Raw genomic sequence first — 19,776 nt, forward strand, 5'->3', positions numbered from 1 at the left:
ACTTCCTTTTTTCTTTCAAACAGTGGTTTTCAAAGTTGGTCTCTAGCATCTTCAGCTTTGTTGTAATCACACTCTCCTTCCCCACACCAGATCCACTGAGTGAGAATCTCTAGGCCTGGCAGTCCCATCTGCCTCTAAGTGATGTGGGCACCTTGTTTCAAGTTTGAACACCGCTGTTGTAAAACATAAAACTTTTCATCATGCTTCCTTTAAATATGTCCTCTTCTCTTTTAGTTTCTCTTGTTTTATAGGACTCCTGTTATCCAGATGTGGACGTTTCTGCATGTCAATGTTTACCCTTTTCTGCTGTTTTATCCGAGGATTCCTCAGTTGAATCTTTCTACTCCATCATTCTTCAGCTGTGCTCGTCTTACTTGTTTTTCTTCAGTGTTTGTTTATTTCATTTCAACTACTACACATTATACTTAATAGTTCTATTTGATGGATTATTATTTCTTGTTTCTTTTTCAGATTAAAAAAATCCTCCTTTATCCTTTTAAAGATTTTGTTTTAATTTTAAAATTCTTGTCAATTACAACAATTCAGGTTTACATGTTATATGTTGCTTCATTTGTTGTCATTTGGTCACAGTTGTAATCTCAGCACTACGGTCATTTGACCTGTGAACTCTTTTTCTCTTAGATGGCACCTCTCAGGTCTGGTAATGAGCCTTAGGGGAAGGCCAAAGGACAGGCCCAGGTTTACGTGCTTCTGGTGAGACTAATTACAATGGAGAGGATGTGGCCCAAGCAGTTGGCCAACAAACACAGACCTCTGTTGATAACTTATCTTCATTACTGTGTGCCAGTCTAGCCAGTGTTTTATTTTTAAATTGTAATGGAATGCAGGATTGGCAGGCAATTTTTTTTAGTTTGCGTTCCACCAGGTTTTGTGTTTGTGTTTAGCAAATGCAAAACCTAACAGCTCTCATCTCTTACCTGTGCCACATAAAACAGCTGCCAAGCGATGCCCAGCTGAGACTCTGTCTGCACTATCACGATGTCACACGCTGATCATCCTGCACACTTGTGTGCATATTCAGGTTTGTCTTCTCAATATAGAATAGATAATCCATGAGAGCAAAGAAGAACTTGTCTGATTTCTTTAACATTCTAAACCTAGTGACAGCCGCAGCAAAGAGTACGTAGATAGTTTTGGAAGCTTTGCAATTGTTTTTTGTTTGTTTGTTTGTTTTTTTGAGACGGAGTCTCGCTCTGTCGCCCAGGCTGGAGTGCAGTGGCGCGATCTCGGCTCACTGCAAGCTCCGCCTCCCGGGTTCCCGCCATTCTCCCGCCTCAGCCTCCGAGTAGCTGGGACTACAGACGCCCGCCACCGCGCCCGGCTAGTTTTTTGTATTTTTAGTAGAGACGGGGTTTCACCCTGTTAGCCAGGATGGTCTCGATCTCCTGACCTCGTGATCCACCCGCCTCGGCCTCCCAAAGTGCTGGGATTACAGGCTTGAGCCACCGCGCCAGGCCTGCAATTGTTTTTATTAAATGAATACGTGACAGAACTTTTGCACTATTGTCTCAATACATTTAATGATGACTAGGTTTTATCCTTTGTCTTATCTATTTTATGTTAGAGGATGGTAAAAAATCCAATATTTTGGTTATCTATTAAGGCAAATGAAGATCCCATGAGGGATGAGATATTATGGCTGTCTTATCTCTAAGTGTTCAGCAAAATATCTGATATACAGAAGACTGTTAAAATATGCAATTTATTACACATTATTAAATATTACTACTTCAATTTAATATAGAATTATTGACCAATAGTCATTACAAATTGTGTTTGTGCAGAGGAACGTCCATGGGCTTATAGGAACATCCATAATCTCTGTGAAGTTTGTTCTTTTTTTAAAATAACTTTCTTGTTTAATATTGTTTATTATATTATCAAGTCCTTCACTTGAGGTTACTTTGGGAAATGAATGGTGCAACCCTGTCCAGTGCGTGTCACACTCAAAGCAGAAATATGTCTATGGTACTCTTTATTCTTCCTTGTAAAATGTAAGGCCAGAAACTGCTATGTATATTACTGGCTTTGGGTACAGTTTTAATTGGTTCATGAAACCCATGGTTGAAAATATTTATTGTTTATTCAAAAGTTTTATATCTTTCTAGACAGTGACTGAGAAGGCAGATAGGCACAACACACTGGAAATAGGTCCTAATTATCATGATTATTACAACACAAGGAAGTCCAGTAGCTTTGATGGAGAAGACAGCTCTTGTATCTTCCTTTAGGAATTCAGTGGCATGTTTAACATTTACAACTTGTGAGCCACTTTTTTCTTAACATACAGAAAATTCTTTATTGATGCACTTTGGACATAGAAAAGCCTGTTCATATACCTTCAATATGTCGGTGATTTATTGAAAGGAATAAAATACTTATTAATCATTTGAGTTCAGGATATGAAATAATTTTTCAACATGTCCAGATGAGCCTGTCCAGTTAAATTCTATCATCAATTGCAGGCAATGGTAGAGACTTGGCCTTGAGTGTCAATCTGTCTTCAGACAGTTTTAATTTCAGCTTCCACCAGTGTATCAGTGGCTTGACAATGAATTATGAGTTTCCCACTCTTAGCTGGACAAGTCACTCACAACATTTTTTGTAACATGACCCAATTCTGGAGGAATGATTTTAGATAAATGTGATTTTTTTAATGAAAATAAAAATATATTTTATTGCATGTAGAATGAGCCACATGACATATAAAACAGGAATTGTATACATTGTGCATTTCTTTCTTCGACAATCCTGCAATGAATTCTAAAATTCAGTTTTCATCAGTGAAGAAGAAAACTTGTATAATGAAGAAGTATCTTTCTACTAATGATTCCATAGACCAAGGCAACCCTCATAGTCGCTTTACTCCCAAAGTGACAGTTTACATGGTCAGGATGCTCTTATATACACAATATGATCACTTTAGAACACTGAAAAGAGAATCAACTAAATGTGTTGCCCAGGTTGGGTGCAGTGGCTCATGCCTGTAATCCCAGCACTCTGGGACACTGAGGCAGGTGTATCACCTGAAGTCGGGAGTTCGAGACCAGCCTGATCAACATGGTGAAACCCTGTCTCTACTAAAATTACAAATATTAGTCAGGTGTGGTGGCAGGTGCCAGTAATCCCAGTTACTCAGCAGGCCAACACATGAGAGTCGCTTGAACCCGGGAGGCAGAGGTTGCAGTGAGCCAAGATGATGCCACTACACTCCAACCTGGGCAACAGAGTGAGACTTTGTCTCAAAAACAAACAAACAAAAATATGTTTTCCAGCACTGAGAAGGATACAGAAAAATAAAACAACAAGATTATTTTTAAGGAAGGAAATTTCAGGTAACTATGTTTTAATGACTATCCACTCTACTATAAATCAGTAGTTAAAAGTATTTAAAAATGAAACAATTGATGCTGAATAGTGTGAGGAAAGTTGAGGCTATGTCAATGAATACCAGTGTGACCATGAGGCAACAGAAATGGAGACTCTAAATGTGTTTGTGCATTATGCCTAGGTTTATGCAAGCCTCATAGAGGTATTCAGTGTCATTTAGGGGTGAAATTAGATTATAAATGTGCAGAATTCAAGATGTTGTCTTGTGCATTGTAAGTACCCCAAATAGGGGAGCTCTTATTGTAGTTACTATTGTAATAAATTATTTTAGATACTGTTTAATACCTAGCAGTTCAAGTAACTCCATCTGAAAATGCCTTTGCTGAATATCATTGCTTTATGAAAAGATACTGATTCTAAACCAGTGGGTCTCAACTGAGGCTGATTTTGCCCCTACAGGGTACATTTGGCAATGCCTGGAGACTTTTTGACTTTCATGATGGTTGAGGGCTTGTTACAGGCATCTGGTTGGGGGAGGCCTGGGATGCTGTTAAACATCCTCCAAGGCACAAGATAGCCCCCTCTCAACAAAGAATGATCCTGCCCACGGTGTCAATGGTGCTGAGGTTGAGAACTCCTGTTCTAAACAATTTATGTGATTTTGTTGTTTCGTTTAGTTGTTGTGATAATTGAGAAACAGCAATAATAAAAACTGGAATCTGCCATTTCAGTTCTTCACCTATCCCCTCATCACTGCTGTAGCTAAACAGAAGCTGTGAGCAAGAAGACGGAAGAAAAGAATTCTTACAGAGACAAAGCGTAAGAGGAAAGAAGAGAAGGTAATGAGTAAACAAGATGACTGGCAGAAAAAAAATTGATTAATGTCTCTCATTCCAATTTACTATTGTGAAAGAATGGGTTGAAACTGCTCTTAAAAATTTAAGAAGCTGGCTGGGCGCGGTGGCTCATGCCTGTAATCCCAGCAGTTTGGGAGGCTGAGGCAGGCAGATCACTCAAGGTCAGGGGTTCAAGACCAGCCTAGCCAACATAGTGCAATTCCATCTCTATAAAAGTTAGCCAGCATGATGACAGGTGCCTGTAATCCCAGCTACTAGGGAGGCTGAGGTGGGAGAATCACTTGAACCCGGGAGGTGGAGGTTGCAGTGAGCCAAGAGTGCACCATTGCACTCTAGCCTGAGTGACAGAGCGTGACTCCATCTCAATAAATAAATAGATAAATAAATAAAAAGCAAAAACCCAGAAATACTAATAGAGCTCCACACAAATAGGATGTCACAACCTAGTCTAAAGGAAGGGCGTCTAAAGGAACAAGTAGTCTAAAGGGAGTCTAAAGGAACGTGGAACCCATGGGAGTGTACATGGAACACACAAATGTAGATATCAATGGGACCAAAGAGGTGATTCTTTTTAAACTACTCCTGCCCAAGTATACTCTAATCCATTCCACATTGAAGGGAGAATGAAAACTACTTTCCAAGCTCCTCTGTAATGTCTTAGTTTTATAATTTTCCTACTAGAGATTGGGAATTTGCTTACTGACTGTTCAATCATTCGCAATTTTCCTGTTTGAGGGAACAAGTCCCTCCAAGTATTGTCAGAGGTAGTCCCTGTCATGTGAGTAACAATTGGCACGTGGGTTTTTGCCCAGAGCATGAGTAGGACAGACTGGAAGCACTGTCTCTATATGTAATGTTGCATTTGCAAGGTCTGTTCCAGGTCACTTGTGTAGACAGCTGTCTTAGCTGGGATTTTCCACATTGATTTATAAAGTTGAATACTATTAGCTGCAAGTTAGAACATATTTTTAACAAAGGCCACTTATGTAGTAGGAAATGGTAGACATATAAGAACCAAGAGCAGAACAGAAGCATACAGGTGAGAAACAATCTTAAACCATGTGTAATTGTCATGTCCATGGCCACCCTTGGCTGGAGGCAGGTCGTGTTCATCATCCTACAGAGAAGGAAGTGTGTGCCAGGATGTTCTGGTAAGTCACCTGCAGGCACATAGCTAATAAGAGGCAGATTTCCCTTTGAGGTGTGTGCAGCCATGGCCAGGCTTTGTGTGGCTGGGCCATGCTGCCTTCTCCAAGCAGCATGGACCGAGCTTAGTCCTCTGAGATGGAGAGAGAGACGGTGGCTGAGTACATGGAGGTTGGAGGCTGGAGGAGAAGAGAAGCAAAATCTCCCATCTGAAGTAATTCCAAATGTGGAGAGCAGTGTGTGGCCATCAGAGCACAGGCCTGCAGAAGACCAGGACACAGGGCGGAAGGTGGCCCCAGCGGAGGCGTTTGTGCTGCAGCAGTGGGGCCAGGCAGCAGCTTAGGAGGCCCCTCAGAGAGCGACAGAGACAGTGGGAGACAGCAGCTCATATCTAGGATGAGGGAGCCCAGTTCTGTGGTTTGTGCCTGGGGTACCACTTCCCTGTGCCTCCTCAGAACAACAAGAACAATGTCCACCAGGACTATGGCTCATATCAGTGAAGCCTTAGGTTCAGAGGGTCCAGAATGTAGACACTAGGGTGGATTTTACACTGTGTTAAGTTATGGTGTGGGGTAGATGGGAGAGGAGCCCACGTGGGGGCTTTAAGGATCCTTCAACACAGTCCAGGAAGTTACACTCAGAGGAGCATGGAACTAGGGTCCCCACTCAAGGCCAGAGACAGGGATGGGGCAGGACACACTCACAGGGCCCAGACAGGACGAATGCCCAGGGTAGGGAGGCACCAAGCCTGTGAGGCTGGGAGAGAGACAGGGAGAGACAGAGACAGAGAGGGAGACAGGGAGAGGAAAAGAGGGTGTCTGAGAGAGGGACACAGAGAGGGAGAGACAGAGAGAGAGAGAGTGAGAGATGCAAAGAGACACGGAGATAGACACAGAGAGAGAGACAGAGAGTGAGAGACACACAGACAGAGTGAGAGACACACAGACAGAGTGAGAGACACACAGACAGAGTGAGAGACACACAGACAGAGTGAGAGACACACAGACAGAGTGAGAGACACACAGACAGAGAGTGAGAGACACACAGACAGAGTGAGAGAGACACACAGAGACAGGGAGTGAGAGACACATAGACAGAGGGAGAGACATAGAAAAAGAGACAGACAAACAGGGAGACAGACAGAGAAAGAGAGAGAGACACACACAGAGAGGGACGCAGGGAGAGGGAGAACCTGTGGGTAAGTCACTTTATTGGGGGTCAGGTGAAGTGCAACACCGAAAAGGCCTGAGAGGTTTTATCATGCTTTTGAGTGTCACTAGGTCCCAGTGTGGGAGGGCAAGAAGGGGAGATAATACCAGGAAGCACCCCACCATGCTGGGCAGGTGCCTGGTCACCTGGGCAGGGTGCACACGGCCTTATTGTGGAAACGTGGAAGTATTAGGAAAACACAGTTTTAAAATTTACCATACATATGGGCATCCACACACACCCTTTCCAATCTTGTCTCTTTCAAAAAAATTATTTGTGCTGGACTCAACAACCACGCCGTGGCCGTCCCAGCAGTGGCTCCGGTTGGAGCAGCACTTAGCCTCCGTTGTGTGCTCTCAGGACTCATACGATGCTTAGGGGAATGGCCGTGATAATAGGAACGGCAAGGGAGAGAGAAACAGAAGAGTGTGGCAAGACGCCCTCCAATTTTCCTCTTTTTTGTAGAGAGGCCAAAGGTCTATAATGTATGATTAAAACTTTAATTAAATATGCTTAAATTCTAGTTCAAAATGTAGTTTCACTATCCATTGGACGCTTTAAATTCTCAAATGAGATGATAAATCTCAGTTGCCATAGAAATGTTACTCCCCGAAATGTTATTAAAAGTAGGTTTTTGTTATCTGGCAAAACTCATTATAGGGAGATTCCTTGTGAGATGAAATAAGAAAGAAGGAAACTGGCATTTGCTGAGGGACTAGGAATGCCCACTGCTGTTCCTTGTTTTGCAGGCATACTCTCTTTTACTTCATTTCACCAAAATTACAAGTGAGTTTTACCCCTCATTTTATAGTTGAAGCAACTGAAACACAGAGACAAAATATTCTGTACTAGATCACAGAGCTGAGAATGTGGGAAGCACCTAGGTCTGTGGCTTCCAAGCCTTTGAACTCAACATCACGTTCTCTCTCCAATAATCCAGAAGGGAATGCGTCATTTAGCTTCCAAAACAGAGCTTCCAAAAGTTAAACCTACTATTTACTGAGAGTTGATAGGATTCTATAGAACAATAAAATCTCTGAAAAAAAGCATTAAAATGAATTGTAAAAACTACTAAATTTGCTCAGGGCTGTAACTTGGTTTTTTAATTACTGGGAAGTATGACATCATGGATCGACAATGTCTGCGCGCAGGCGATTTGGCTTCAATCTGAGGGAGTTGCAAGAGAAAGGAATACTGGAAGTTCAATTTCTGCTTCTTCGGTGGAGAGGTTTGGTTGATTCTCTGCCTTGAGTCCCACACTGTGACATCATTCTAATAGAAACAAAAGAACGACTGGCCAAATTTAGGACATGCATGAACTTTGTAATTTCATACATTTGAAATACATTCAAATCTTTAGAAGTCCATTTGTGAACTATAAAATAAAAGAACATTACTTCCTTTTTCCAAGAAAAGTGCCTCCCCGTGTCTTCTTGGACGTGATATTTCTTCTACAAAATCAGGCTTCAATGAGCTAAGTGTGAGTAAATTAGAAACATATGTACTAAATTGTCTCTGTTATAAACTCTTTTATTAAGGAAACACTCAAATGCTCTAACAATGAATACAACAATCTGAAGATTTGGGTACACATCAAACCTGCTTAAAACTCATAATTCAACACCTTTATGGGAGTATAACTTACTAGTGTGTACCAATTCTAACGTTTAGTACTCATGTCATTAGTTCTTCTTAAAACCAAGTCTAAATGCAATTTAAGATAAAATACTCCTTTGTAGCAGTTCCTCCAAGCAGAAAAGTCACCTCAGAATGAGAAAATAAATAAATAAGTAAATACAAACCAACACAAAAAGCAAAGCTCAAAGAAGGGAAAAAAAATCCTACTTTGATCTGGGCAGGTCCATTCAAGCTTTTCTGAAAGGGGAGACAGGTGGGATCTCTTTTCTATTAGAAATGGCTACCAGAAATTTCATATTTGTCTTAGAGAAACTGAAATTGATTTATGTTTGATAAGTAGCGCGCAACACAATGCAAATACAGAAAAAAATCTACAACACATTGTATCTAAATATCAACACTTTATCAACCCCTCAACACATCTCCCAAGGAATCTTCACTCTGATTTATTTTCATATTATTGGGAACTGATTACAATTGTTTTTGTGTGCATTTGAAAATGCTTGTGGTCCCAGAAGATTTATGTTAGAATCTTTACTTTGAGAAGATGTGGAATGACGATAGCTGTCATTCTCTCTATCTTACTTTTAAGTATACTTTTATGCGTGATCTATAGATCTTAAAAAAATTCAAGAAGTTTTAAAATCCATAATTTATGTCTCAATTCTTACTCCATATATTCTTATATCAGCAGCCCCAGTATATCATAACATCTTTGACAAACCCTGGGTTCTGTTCACCTTATAAGGCATCTTCTCCAGTGGAATGCAGCCAGTCCTGTGTATTTCATCAACCTTCAAAGATCAACTCTGTTTCAGTGCAGGATGACTGTGTTTTGGCAAGAGGCAATGAAGTCTTGAGTGTGTGGAGGATTTAAAAATCTAATATTCCATAACAGCATCAACGACCCTTTTAGTTTTAATGTCCCCAAATAATAAAGGATGGTTGTTAAACCGGATATAATGGGCTGAGCAGATTGTTTTTTCTAATTGGTGTTTTTTTGCATCTGAACTTCAACCCTGGCATTTTCCTTCTGGATTTGAACACAGCATTTCCTCAAGTAGGAGCCAGAGGAACTTGAGAACCCCGGCCTTTGTGCACGGCTGTGCAACCTGGGCTTTGTCGAGACAGGAGCGCATTACCATGACATTTAAGGAGGAAAACAAGCTACTCTGAATTGTGTCAATCTCACTTGTGATCTATTTTTGAACAATGTACTGGAAAGACATTCCCGTTCACACAGAACTAGTGATTTACCCTCCGGTGGATTCTACCCTTCCAGCTGCTTGGCGATAAATAAAGCCAGAGTGGAGAGAGAGTGTAAATAAAATTAACTGTACCCAGTTGGCTCCCCAGTGCTTTCATTTATGCAAGCTTGTTTGATGAGGTACTTTTCGAGTCTTCTTAATTGCGATATAAAATAAGGCCTCTGGTAATCAAAAGCTCTAAAAAAAAATCTTGCAGTGGGGAGGTTGTCCACCTTGGTTGTCCTCAAATTTTCCTTCTTGTTTTTACACTTCCCAACCTCATTACCATTTCAGTAACTCCTGGGGGTATATGGCACCATGCAAACCTGGCGCTGCCATGGCCAGACAGATAATCCAGGAGCTCTGAGCCTCCCACCAATACCTACTGTGGTGTGGAAACTCTCCTGTGTTTTTTACTGAGCCAAGACAATGTTAGACAGCCTTCAAAGAAGTGCTTTAACAATTAAGAGAGAGAAAGAAATATATATAGAAAGAGAAAGAAACAGAGACATACAAGCAGATACACACATACACACACAGAGGGAAAGAGAGAAAGCTGGACGGGAGAGAATAGACAGGAAGAAATATAGAGAGAGATAGAAAGAGAGAAATGGAGAGAGACAGATACAGAGAGAGACAGCAAGAAGGAATAGAAAGGGAGAAATGGAGAGAAATATAGAGAAGAATGGAGAGACAGAAAAATAGAGAGCAACAGAGAAGGAGAGAAAAGCAAAATACAGCAGCAATGCAGTAACACAGTACAAATTCCTAAAACAGTGTGTAGCCTTCCGTTTATTTGGTCATCACTATGTACTGGTTTTTGGACGTCTGTCTGTTACTTCCCTTTGTCCTGAGTGGCTGCTGTGGACATAGTCTCTATTTGGTTCTTGGGCTGGTGGTGCTCTCTCTCAGGGAAATTTAGTGGCTCTACCCCTGGACTCTATGTATGTTTAGGGACTTCGGGCCTGGAAGTTGGAGACCTTCCTTCGTTTCACAAAATCTGCACCACATCAGGTGTCTCCTGTCACTAGAAGCAGAAAACAGCTCTTCCTTTTTCTGTGTCTGTGGGCGGGAACTGGCTGCCCTTTCAGTTCCCGTTTCCTGTCTAGGACGTCCTAATTTTGAACAGAACAAACAGCACTTGCAACACCCAACCCATCAGGAAATCCTGTTGTCTCTGCCTTTGGAAGACCCAGAACCCCATGGATTGTTACCATGTCCCTGCTACTCACCATCGCAGCTGCAAACACCGTGCTTTGTCACTGGATTCACAGGCGCACCCTCCAGGTCCCCTGCTCCTCCGCAGCCTGGCTCCTTCTGGCTATTCTCAACCCAGCGGCGGCGAGAGGGTCGCCTCGCAAGTCAAGCTCAGGTGCTCGCTTCCACAGCACATCTGCTAAAACCGGAACACACACAGAGAAGAGGAACTTGGCCCCTGCGTAAGCACGACATGGAAATTCATGTGACATTCCATATGTTTATGAATATACTAAAAGCCATTGAATTGTAGGCACTGAAAATAATAAATTTTATGGCATGTGAATGATATCTCAATTCAGCTACTGTAAATAAACAAAAGCAAATCATGCCCATCCTTTGCTCAAAGCCCTGCAATGGTTGTTTATTCCATTCAAAGTAAAATCTATATTTTTTAAAAAAGCCATAAAGCTTCTTGTGATCTAAAACCCCCACCCCCATTATTTACAATCTGATTCTTTCTCTAGTTATGTTTCCCCTCACTTCAGGCGGATGCCAATTTGCACTGTTCCAGGAATGTGCCAGGTACTTCGCCCCCTAGCGGTCCCCTTGTTAAGAACCCCTGCAAAGACAGGGTGGACTCGCAGCCCCAAAATGTAGTTCAATGTTGAGAGCAATGATCACACACACACACACACACACACACACACACACACACACCCCAAGACAGTGTAACAAGGTGTATTTACATAATGGCAGAACAGGGCGAACCTCTTAAGCAGGTCTCAAACCGAGTGGAAAGAGCAAGGACAGGTGCATAGCTGGGAGCTTTACTGTGGTGAGCAGGTGGGTGGAGCTGGGTAAAGGTGCCCAGAATGCGGGCTTGCGTGATCTGAATCTCCCGCCAGTGTGAAAGTGGGAGCCCTTGGGCTTTCTTCTCAGCTTGTCCAGATGTGGGACAAGCTGACCAGAGGCCCAGGACCAACATTTGGCCACTGAGGCTTAAATGTTTTCAAGCAGCAAAAACTGAAGTCGGCCACTTTATCACACAACTCTTTGCTAAAACCTCGAGCGCTCAGTAAGACCTATCCTGAATACGCCGTGCAAAATCCTCCTTCGCACCTCATCGGTTTCTCCCCCATCTGCGTTCTTGGCTCGGTGTTGTCTTTTTCACACATCGCTGGCCACCTTCTAATGTGTCCTGTCATTTTCCTAAAATATTCAGAACTTGTTATCAGGGTTCCCCTGGGTCCTCTCCTGACCCGCTAAAAATGAACTGCTTGAGGGCAGGGGTCTTTGATCCAAATGCAGATGAATTCCGATTGCCTGCACCAGACCCGGCACCAAGCAGATGCTCCATAGGTACACGTTGAATGAGTGGATTCAGATGCTTAAGAAGCACTCAGCATCCACTCAATAACCCGGTTCTATAGGTTGGTGCAAAAGTAACTGCATTTTTTTTTTTTTTTTTTGCCATTACTTTTTAATGGCAAAACCGCAACAACTTTCGCACCAACCAATCGTTGCCAAATTCTCTTTGGTGGCTCACTTCCTCAGTAATTTTTCAACCTGAATCTTAGCCCTTGGGGCTATCAGAATTTTACTAGTGGTTAAAGTATTAAAGCAATATCATGCATATGAGAAGCAAATTAGACATTTATACCAGAAATTTTAATTATCTCTGACAGCTTTAATAACTATAATAATTCTAGTTAATTCTAACTAGAGTTACTGTAGTTATTGAAAAATTAGTTTGATTTTGAATGTTTACTCAAAGGTGAGCCATTAAGTTGTAATTGTAAAAATCGATTCAATTTTTAAGTGAGATATGATGACTGGGGCACTGTTCTAAAAGGCCGTGAGGTAAGGGAGGGAGTTGAACTCTACTCTGTTTCCACCACTAATTAACTATGAGTCATTTCATCCACTACATTGAACAATCTGTCACTATAATAGGGCTAATATGAATTAAAACATGAATGCTAAAAGAGTATATTTATTTTATCATATGCAGTGTTAGGGTAACAGACAATAAAAGTACCAAGTTGTCCTTTACTTGGCTTTAAAGCAGAGATTATAAAGGAACCAAAAATATATAGAGAACATGTAACGAAGGTCTTTCGCTTTGATGCATTTAGGACACTTTCTCTCAGGATTTGTATCTTGCACTGGAATAATAGTGGTGACTGGGTGTGTCTTTAACCTTACTTTCTGCTGTCATGGCTTCTCTATGAGGATTTTTGGGGGGGGGGGGTTGCCATTACAATTGTCTTTTAGCAGTAGAATTTAACAAGAAAATTCCAGGGGCAACACTCTAATTGAAGATCAGCACAATCCCTATACCTGCAACCTCTTCTCAGAATTTCCTTGCACTTCCTGGCATTGACTGCAACCAGGAATCATGATGGAGATTCAGGCTCCTCAGTAGCCATTTCTACAGGAAGCTGCATGTTTTCCTGCATCCCAGAACCTCAGTTCCAGAGGTGGGTCTCCCGTCCTCCCTGATGCTCAGTGTCACCTTCCACAACGATCTCCAATGCTTCTACTGCTCCTTTGAAGTTATGACATCTGATTGTACAGATTTTCAGAGTTTCTACTTTTTCTGCCATTAAATGAGCTTCAGCTAATTTCTTCTGTTCTTCAAAAACTCATTTCCCTCATGATTTAGATTCACCGTCTCAACACTTCGTTTCGTTCTTAGAGACTTCAGTGCTCTTGCCATGGCTCTCTGAAATGTTCACTATCTCTTCCTTTATGTGCTCACGGTCATGACTTTCTCCACAATTTCTGAGCCACCAACATATAGAAATTACCTGAATTTGAATTTGTTAACACTCTTTTTTTTTTTTTTTTAGACAGAGTCTTGCTCTGTCGCCCAGGCTGGAGTGCAGTGGTGCTATCTCAGCTCACTGCAAGCTCCGCCTCCCGGGTTCACGCCTTTCTCCTGCCTCAGCCTCCCGAGTAGCTGGGAGTATAGGCGCTGCCACCTCGCCCGGCTAGTTTTTTGTATTTTTTAGTACAGACGGGGTTTCACCGTGATAGCCAGGATGGTCTTGATCTCCTGACCTCGTGATCCACCCGCCTCAGCCTCCCAAAGTCCTGGGATTACAGGCGTGAGCCATCGCGCCCAGCTCCACTAACACTCTTATATGAAAAATCCAGTCATCCCATTCTTCAATCACAATCATCTCTTACTGCTTTGCTTCCTTTGCTTAAGTGCTACATTAAAAGAAAAAAAAAAAAAGCAGCCTCATACACACCCTTCATTTTCTCTTTATCAATTACTTCCATCTTTATTTCTTGAATTATCTGGTTTATATTGCCTGAATAAATCTGTCGCCTTGGAAATATTCTCATTTCCATTCCCTCCTTTTCCTCCTGGAAACACTTTAACCCCAGATGATTCAGAAATCTGCCTTCGTTGTGCTTATAACGACCAAAACTGCATAACATCAATAAATTTGGCAGCTAAGTGTCACCATATATTCACAAATTTCAAAACAAAATGGTCACTCAATGTTATATTGTAGTCAGCTAACCCTCGCAGGCTTTCCGTGCTATTTCATAATACGTCTTTTTCCAAATTTTCTACTTTTCTTCCCTTACATTATGATTCGTTAATGACTTTGCCATGAGGTCATGAGGTGGGAGCTGTGTTTTTCTTCAGTCACCAAATCTGCAAGTCTTCCTGTACCTGCACCTATTTTCACTTTTATTTTTTAAATGTACAAGTATACAATGCTACCAAATGTGGATTCACCTTCTGTGATGAATTAAAAACGTTCAATAGGTAATTATTACATCCTTCACTTTCTAGGATTTGGGGCATAGCAGTAAAAATGATAGATTAGATTCTTTCACATTGAAATTTTATTCTAGTGGATGAATACACAGATAACTAAGACATTAGATAGTTACAACTAAGGTATTAGACATCTACTTTCTTAGCAAATTTTCAGTACACAATATAATGCTACTAACTTCACTTATTACCTGTTTAATGGTTTACATTCACTTTCTAGACATTCATCTGAGATAACCGCATCTTTTCACCTTTACCCTTGGTCTCCTTAACTCACCATCCCCTAGTTTTCTTGTCTTTTTAGTCCCATTGGTCTGAGAGAATCTCTTCAGATATATTTGTGTGTCATGACCTTGACGCTCTTGAAGAGCACTGGTCAGATATTTTGTAGATTGTCCCTCAATTTCAATGTATCTGATGGTTTTTCATGATTAGATTGAGGTGATGAGCATTTGGCAAAAATACTCAGTCTCTGGCAGTTCTTTATGGAAGTATAAAACCAAATCAATACACCCACCACTGTGATGTTCCTCAGTTCTCAAGGTCCTGGGTCTGCCTGATTTCTTCTCTGCATTTCTTCTTTAGAATCTTCACATAAAAAAAAGTATATGTTTCAAGATTTTTTATTACACTTAGAAACATAAAGTATGTCTACTCTAATTTTTCCTGTAAGCAAAATTCTAGATGAAGCAGAAGCCTGTTTTCTAACTTTTAAAAAGTTTTTTTTGATTTTTATTGAGATTGTAAGTTTATAATACAACTTAACGTTTCATAGAATTAACAGGTATATAATGTTGAGTCTTTCTCTTTGAGAATAAGAAGTGTTTTCCTGTTTGTTCAAATCTACATTTCTGTTTTTCATGGATAGTTTTAAATTTTCTTCCTGTTACTTTTGCACATTTAAAAAAGTTTATTAGCAAATTCATTAAGTTTATTTTCAAGGGAGAACCATCGTTATTGAAATTGTAAATTGTATACTCTCTACCGTTGTATCTTTTAAACTTATTTTTTGTGATATGAAAGCTATTATTTGTAATACTTACTAAATTCTTTCATTGTTTGAGTTGGTTTTATCATTGCTTATATAGAATTTTGCAGTTATACTATCATTTTATCTGCATATATAGAATGTTTTGCTTGTTGTTTGTATCAATTATTATGCCTCTGATTAATTTATCTTGCCTAATTTCATTGACTAATACCTCCAGTATGCTGTTAAACAGTAATGCAGATACAGTTTTTCAGGAATGGAATCTAGCTGATACATGAGGAATTAGAATATTGCCCCTGTGAAATCACCTGGCCCTGGTGAGGTTTTAGTTTTTTGTTGTTGTTTTTGTTTGTTTGTTGTTGTTGTTGTTTTGCTTGCTTTGGTTTTGTATAGTTCCTGGAATATGTTCTTCTCTACAGAAATTAATCTATTTACACTTTCTGTGTTTAATGGGACCAATTTGGGGATGCAGGTAAATCATGCACCAAATTGCTTCTTTTGCCACTTGTCTGCTTCTGACCTTGCAGGGATCACCTGTAGACTGCGATATGATGGTGATGACCAATGTTACATGGAGAGTGAGTCATATTTTAGTGAGATGACTACTAATGTAATGTGCTTCTGTGTGCCTGTTTCTAATTGCCCTGACTCTGGGGTTGTGCTTCCTAAACAAAATCTTTGCTTTTCAAGTTACTTCATTATTAACTCAAGCAGTATTACTAAAAATGGGGAAAAAAATTCTTTTACACACATTGCTTACTTTTATTTTGGAAAGCTGTCTCAATAAAATTATTTTACTTAATTCATTTTTTTCTTCTTCTTCTTCTTCTTCTTTTTTTTTTTTTTTTTTTTTTTTTTTTTTTTTTTTTTTTTTTTGAGACAGAGTCTCTCTCTGTCGCCCAGACTGGAGTGCAGTGGCACGACCTTGGCTCACTGCAAGCTCTGCCTCCCGGGTTCACGCCATTCTCCTGCCTCAGCCTCCCAGGTAGCTGGGACTACAGGCACCCGCCACCACCCCTGGCTAATTTTTTGCATTTTTAGTAGAGACAGGGTTTCACCGTGTTAGCCAGGATGGGCTCGATCTCCTGACCTCGTGATCCGCCCGCCTCAACCTCCCAAAGTGCTGGGATTACAGGCGTGAGCCACCACGCCCGGCATTCCTTTTTATCTTGTAAGTGCTTCAATGGTTCATAACATTTTGCTAACATTTAAGATAATTTTTTCTTCTCTTATGCATGAATTCATTTTTCCTGATTTGGATAATATGATGCAATATTTCACAGCTTTCCAATAGCCTTCGCTCTGATTATGTCATCAATATAATGATTCACAAGAATTCCAGAGAGACCCTATATTTCCCGACACATGTCTCCATGAGATAGGAGCAATGACTCTTGACGTAGCCTTGTAATATGTATACATTTTTTTAAGTCTTTGCTGAATAAAAGCAAACTGAGTCTGAAATTCCTTATCAAAATGGAAAAATTCAAAAAACAAGATAGACTAGAGGAGTCTATTTGTGCTATTTATAATCCCAGGGCATTAAACATTTATTTCTGAACCTGGGGATAATATTTCTTGAGATTTTTGCACTGACTCCTTTGACAACTAATGACTGGCTATACCTGCCTATGATTTGCTACATTGTCTGAGTAGCCAAATTAGGAAATTATGTGATGATGCAGTGTTATAATTCTCTTCTTCCTCTTCCAAATATTTTAGGTTTTGAGAGATTATTTTTTCCATCTTTTAGCTGGATTCTACACTTGAGGTTTCAACTACGAATTCTAGGAAGGATCATCAGATTTGTTCTGATTTAAATAGTTCTCATTGCTGGCACAGTTGCATTTATTATCAGAATTTTAGTTTTCTATTTTCAAACACTATGAACAATTCTGCACTTTTCAGACAATTTGTCACTTATGGTCCAGTACAGTTAATGCTAATTTTATGTTGATATTTTGGTTTTTAATGTATCTTTAAGATTGTAAGTCAGAGACAATCTGCTCCTATCCTTATGTTGAAAATGGAGGAAATCAGTTTTCAGATGAGATCACTACTACTCATTTAGTGGTGAGTAGCACAGTGTTTTGAGCATGAACTGAAACTGAATCCCATCCATACTGATTACATTCATGAATACTTGGACATATTGTACATCTCTTCTGGATCTTACTAGCTACCTCTATAAAATTTTACTAATAATTTTAAATTAAAAAGAACTGTGTCTATACCATAGTCTGTATCAATTAACTATATATGCATATATAATATACATAATATATATACACACATTGTGAGAGAGACATATGCTCACAGGTATATGGTTATATGTCTCCCTCTCTCTCATACACACACACACACACACACACACACACGCCCATAATTATATTATGTGTATAGACATATACCCATAATTAGTCTTGATCTATCAATCAACAACTTTAAAAATATTAGTAAAATTTTGTAGAGATGGCTAATAAGATTCAGAAAATATATATAATCTGTATATATACACAATGTATATATAATACCATATGTATGTATGTATGTATCTATCTATCTATCTATCTTTAGTCTTCAAAATGGTCATTTTCCTGCATGTTATAATGAAAGCTGGATCCCAACTCCTCCAGATAGACAAGTATATACTGAGAAAGTTAAGAGTCTAAAATGAATGTATAACAGTATATTCTAAAGGTATTAGGCTAAAGAAATGCATCATAATGTTGGATTAGTTCAAATTTATTCATATCAGTGCATTTATCACAAGATTCAGGACTTAACTGTAACAGCAGTTAGCTTTAATAACATCCTAGGTTTGTTATTGGAGTTTGGATTCAGTGGTAGGTCATAGTCAACAAGCCCTCTCATAATCAAGTCAAAAGAAGCACATTTGAAAGTGAATTACGTCTCATCCTGTAAGAACATCCTGCAAAAAGGGTTGCCGTCCTCTGTAACCTGCAGATGAAGTTGCAAGAGGCTGCATGGGACCTGGATCTGAAGGAAATAACCCAATCTTGTCGTTGAAAAGGCCAGGCAGGGCTCCTCTTCCATCAGAAGCAAGGTAGATGCATTAACCACGGTAAGTGGAAGGGTCTGTGGTGACGGGAAATTGATAATCAGGTCCCAAGAATGAAATAATCGGGAGCTTTGTTAAGATATATAAGCAGGACCATTTTGAGTCTAGTGTGCAGAAAACTAACTCAGTTATTATCATTGTGGGAATTTTCAGACTAGCACCCACTTGACAGACCTGGCACCTTGATCGAAGGCATTTATATGTCTCTTTGACAAAGATCCCTGCAAAACAGCCACAGGCATGTATTAGGACTCTTCCTCTAAGCCTTCCCGGTGGGACTGGCTGTCATGCACCAAACTGTCAGTGTGTGATGCATAGAGAAAATGCCATGATTTTTCAATGAATATTAAATACTAGCTCTGAACTGATGTTAATACTCAAAGTCAAAACCAAACAAGACACAGTAGTCACCGGTCAGAGCAGGGGCTCACAGAGGTCAGATGAGAGGTAGAGACTTGGTCCAGCATGTTTCACAGTGAGAGTGCAAACCCAAATCAGGAGACTTTGAAACTTGCAGAATCTTCATCTTGGTTTCTGGATCAGTGGAGCAAGTCGTATTGGGTAGGAAAAGCCAGAAATAAGCCACTGAATGGATGCAGCCTATGTGAATAGCAAGTCAAAACTGGAACTGTGTCTTAATAGAATTGCAGAATTAGTGCCACCACCACATACTGGAAAGCTGCAACATTTGTAGTTTTTATAGCATCCATATTTAAATGGTTTGTTTGCTGGGTGCTAATCTTGGAGACTGAATGTAAATTTTTGTAAACATAAACAGGTGGGGAAGTCCATTGCAGCCAAGGTTCAGGATATCATACGTTTACTAGATAAATACCAGGTATATGGCTATTGACCTAGTAAATACTTCAATTCCCATCAGCAAAGGTATTCAAAAGCAGTTCACATTTACATGGCACTGACAGAGATGCATTTCATTGTCTCACCTTAGAAGTTTGTCAGTTCTCTTGCTCTGTGTTATAATATTGTTTGGGAGGACATTGTTTGCCTTACTACATAGATGATTGCACCAATCCATTGAGTTCATGGTAGCTATACTAACTGAATCTATTGAACAGGAAGTAGCAAGTGCCCTGCATATTTTTAAGGCACTTGCATGCTCAAGGACAAAAGATCAAACTCAAGGAAATTCAGAAACCTGCAATACTGGTGAATTGTCTAGTGTCCACAGTTCTTGGATATGACAATAATTTATCTCTAAAACTAGACACCTATTGCTTCAATTTGTATAGCTCATG

At 40.0% G+C, this 19,776-nt stretch overlaps 1 long non-coding RNA gene and 1 other non-coding gene across 9 annotated transcripts in view; one reads left to right on the forward strand and one right to left on the reverse strand.

Moving 5' to 3' along the window:
* Positions 1-19,776, reverse strand: part of LOC102136013 (uncharacterized) — a 240,278-nt gene that overhangs the window by 139,964 nt on the left and 80,538 nt on the right. For 3 of the 8 annotated variants that reach the window (XR_012417213.1, XR_012417214.1, XR_012417212.1), the window contains one exon: positions 7,866-10,844. This is a non-coding gene — a long non-coding RNA (uncharacterized lncRNA). Of the gene's footprint in view, positions 1-6,414; positions 7,836-7,865; positions 10,845-18,198; positions 18,538-19,776 lie in introns of those variants that run through there. The other 5 variants (XR_010577803.1, XR_010577804.2, XR_010577801.1 and 2 more) reach the window with 5 other exon arrangements.
* LOC123566967 (U6 spliceosomal RNA) lies at positions 10,821-10,928 on the forward strand. Its single transcript, XR_006689681.2, has one exon. It is a non-coding gene; the product is annotated as a U6 spliceosomal RNA (small nuclear RNA).

This window comes from Macaca fascicularis, chromosome 9, assembly GCF_037993035.2.
Source record: "Macaca fascicularis isolate 582-1 chromosome 9, T2T-MFA8v1.1".
Taxonomy (NCBI): Eukaryota; Metazoa; Chordata; class Mammalia; order Primates; family Cercopithecidae; genus Macaca; species Macaca fascicularis.